The sequence below is a fragment of the Vombatus ursinus genome, unplaced genomic scaffold, assembly GCF_900497805.2.
Source record: "Vombatus ursinus unplaced genomic scaffold, bare-nosed wombat genome assembly UNPS02009918.1, whole genome shotgun sequence".
In the NCBI taxonomy this organism is placed as follows: Eukaryota; Metazoa; Chordata; class Mammalia; order Diprotodontia; family Vombatidae; genus Vombatus; species Vombatus ursinus.
Window position 1 is genome coordinate 794,558 of NW_020949696.1, and position 3,984 is coordinate 798,541.

Genomic DNA, 3,984 nt, shown 5'->3' on the forward strand with positions numbered 1-3,984 from the left:
AGCCTCCCCTATGCTGGGCAATTCATGGCTCATCAGCCTAGGTCTCTATCCCAACTGGCTTTTGGGTGACCAGAACTCACCTCAACTGCCTTCTGTGCTCTTTCCCTTGGACATAACGCAACCCTCTCACATACCTGGTGTTTTGTTCTGGTGTCTTGTCCTGATCCCTCCGTTTCTAAGTTCTCTGATCCACCCTCTACAGAACTGTCATACTGGTGCTATGGGGTTATCTGCCCCCCAGAACCAGCAGTTTGGAGCTCGGCAGCTTTGGCTCCATAGGACTGCCGCCCCTAGAAAGGTTTTGCTTTTTGAAGGCTATGGCTATGCTAGCTGTTTATTGGGACAAATTTATGTAGCCTGAAGCCAGGTTTTCCATAGCATTGGAAAAAAGAGGGTGGAAATGGATGCTTGTGGGGGTGTTTGTTATAAGTTTATATTAAGTTTATATTGGGTCCCTAGGTTTACCAGTGTAACCCCACTGTGGTAGTATAGGAAGCAGGGGAGGGGTCCTGATTCCTGAGTGAATTCAGGATTACTGAGCATCAGTTCCTGAGTATTTTTTAACCTTCTTATGGATTTGAGGTATTGTAGACCATAGAGAGAGCTGAAGTTGCTTTATCTTTGGCATATAATTTCTATATTGGAGAGGTTTGAGAGGTCATAGGGATCAGAAGAAATGTCTAGGTCTCTGCCTTGTTGCTCATGTGATCTGGATGTATACCTAGTGCTTTTTGTTCTAACTTATGTTGCCAACATCTCAGATTGGGGCAGTCCAAGACTCCGGGGTTAAGTTCTCAGACTGAATAAGATTATCCAAGGTTTTAGTCAGCCAGCTGATGGGGACTCGTGTTTGAATAGGAGGAAACCATGATTATCATCCCATTGGGAAATATCTGGGCAAGGGTAAAATCAATACTTGAACAGAAAATATTGGGAAGATTAAGAAATTCCGATAATTTTGTATCACACCCTGATAGTGGGTTTAAGACAAGGCTAGTACTTCATTATCACTTTCTATTGTTACTGGTCAGTCTGAGTGCTATAATCAGGGGGCAGTTATACATTAACATGAGCTAGAAATACCAAGACCAGCATAGGAGCCATTCCTAATGACCAGAGAAGTTTCCTTGTTGACAAAGACTCAATTCCAAATCCCGTGAACTTTCCCCTGTTCAGGACATGTTTGAGGTAAGGGCCACTACGGCAAACAAAAACTCCCACGTTCACAAGACAGGAACACCCAGCAACACGCTAAGATGGGAGAGGCTACCAGACTAGGTTTGACCCTGCCCTAGAATTGCAGCCTCAAACAAATCAGTACTGAAAGGACCTCAGAGGGCATCAATCACAACCCATATCTGATCAGTGAACCCTTCTACAGCATCATCTAGAAGTGGTAACCCAGACTCCAGCTGAAGACCTTCAATGATGGGGGGTGGGGGGGAGAGGTGGCTAAATCCCATCTGAGTTAGTCCCTTCCACTTTGGGAAGTTAAAAAAATTAGGAAGTTTGGCTTGGCATATGAAAAGCACACTACATTTAGAGAGGACCTAGGTTCAAATCACACTCTGCTACTTATTAGCTGTGTGACCTTGGAGAAGTTACTGACTCTCTCTAGACCTGAGTTTCCTCACCTATAAAAAGAGAAGACTGGATTTTATCAAGTAAACAAGTATTTATTAAGGGCCCTGTTCCAGGCACTAGGAATACCAGGACTAAAATAAAACTGTCCCTGGTCTCAAAGAGCTCCCATTCTGTCAGGAAGTGTGCAAGAGGAGGATGAACATAAGTGCTATGAATTTTGGGGAAATGCCATTTCTCCAGATAAAGAAACCGCTAAGGCCAAAACAACAGAGCTATAAGAAGCAATAGAAACCTTAAGATTTTATTTTATTCCCTTCCTTACTGGCAATGAGATGAATCAGACTGATTCTTGAATCCTGAAGAAAGGCCCCACTATCCTAGAGATTATTAACTACAGAGAAATTCATAACCTTACAGGAAGATCCCAACTACTCAGATGACTCAGGGACTTTCACACTTCCCTCCCTCCCTTGCTATCTTATTCCTTTTTCTGCCCCAGAATGCAGCTAATCAGCTGGGTACTCTCAGACAGCCTAAGACACTATCAAAATCCAATTTGTATCATAAGGTGCTGAAGCTGCTACTAACCGGAGCAGTCTTCCTTAGTGCTAATAAATCTTTTTCTTTCTTTTTTTTCAGGTTTTAAATTTTTATTTGCGTATTTTGAAAATTGTGGGGGCAGCTAGGTGGTGCAGTGGATAAAGCACCAGTCCTGGAGTCAGAAGGACCTGAGTTCAAATATGGCCTCAGAAACTTACTAGATATATGACCCTAGGCAAATCACTAAATCCCGATTGCCTCCCCCCAAAAATTATGTATTCTAATAACTAAAATCATTTGAACCAAAGAAAAAAAGTGGCACTCTGATTACTTGTATTTTACAGCTTGCTGGGTGGGACAGCTAAGTGGTGCAGCGGCTAGAGCACCAGACTGGAATTAGGAAGACCTGAGTTCAAAACCAGCCTCAGAACTTACTAGCTATATGATACTAGGCAAGTCACTTAACCCTGTTTGCCTCAGTTTCCTCATCTGTAAGATGGGTTGGAGAAGGAAATGGCAAACCCCTCCAGTATCTTTGCCACAAAGCACTCCAGTATCTTTGCCAAGAGGAACCCAAATGGGGTCACAAAAGAGTAGAACTCAATTGAAACGACCAAACAACAACAGCCTCTCAGGACCTTGGTACAGCTTTGCATTTTACTATTAATTACGTTCCACCTGGGTTCTTCTTTTCACCAACATGCAAGCTCTTTTTTTTTTTTTTAATGCCATCAGGACCCAAACTAGCCAGGACAGGTAGATGGGTAGAGGCAGCCTGCTCAGCCTTCATTCAATTCAATGTCAGTAGTTCATTATTCTTTTGATGTTGAAAGAGGCAACCCAGGCATTCAAACTTGATCCAACTTCTTTGCATCTTACAAAGTTAAACAGCTAAAAGAAGGACAATTAAGGCAATGCTTGTGGAATGTCCGATGCATATTGGCAGGGCAGGTTTTATTAGGGTTCACCTGTTTGTTTCTCCTGTTCAATTGTTTCTTTTGAAGGCAGTGGGTTTTCCTCTTATGTTTCTGTCTTCTTCAGTTTAGACTTATTGAATTTCTGAATCTCAGCTGTATTTGGTTTGTCAGACATTTTTGCAGATTAAGCATTGATGGGCAGAGCATACCACTAAGTCAGGTCTCCAAGGTAGAAGCTTTGAATGAATAAATCTTTTTCTTTCTTTTTTTTTTTAATTTTTTTATCTGCTGTCAACCATTACTAAGTTCTTTCTTAGAAAGACAAACAAAATTAGTCTGAATATGAGTGTTTATTTCTAAGTTTGCGAAACATGCATATAGAGATACGCATGGGAGCTCATCGTGTAAATGAATCCAAAGATGGACAGGCAAAGAGGATTTTTGTATGTTCAGAGCAATTCCTTCTCACCCCTCCCTCCCTTCCTGGCTCAGGATGCCTGTGTCAGCCAAAATTATGGTCTCCAAATGTTTAACCATGATATGAGAAAGGAATTTCTTGAGTGAATAGGTTGTAAATACAATAAGATAGGAGAAGTGTTGAAGTGTCCATTGAAATTATAGATCCAGGATATGTGTTTCTTTTACCATTAACATGACATAACATAGTACATGTCCATAAAATACTAAGATAAGAAAAGTCCCACTATTTAAGGCAGTGTCTGGGTCCAAGGCACCTTAGTGGTCATAAACAGAGGAATACTCTTGGTCAGCTTCAGCTGTTGACACAGGAGGGGGCGTTCTGGGTTCACTCAGACAGCAATGCAATGCAAAGCATTATGGTAGATTAAGCCCAGAGTGGACCAAAATGTCTCTCCTGATTGACCAATCCAGGTTTTAGGCCTTTCTCAGGTGTTGGGGTTCAAAATGGTTTGGAGATGGGTCT

The 3,984-nt window shown here is 41.9% G+C and overlaps 1 pseudogene; it reads right to left on the reverse strand.

Moving 5' to 3' along the window:
* Nucleotides 1-1,198: 1,198 nt before the first annotated feature.
* LOC114036570 lies at nucleotides 1,199-3,216 on the reverse strand (annotated as a pseudogene).
* Between the last annotated feature and the right edge of the window lie 768 nt (nucleotides 3,217-3,984).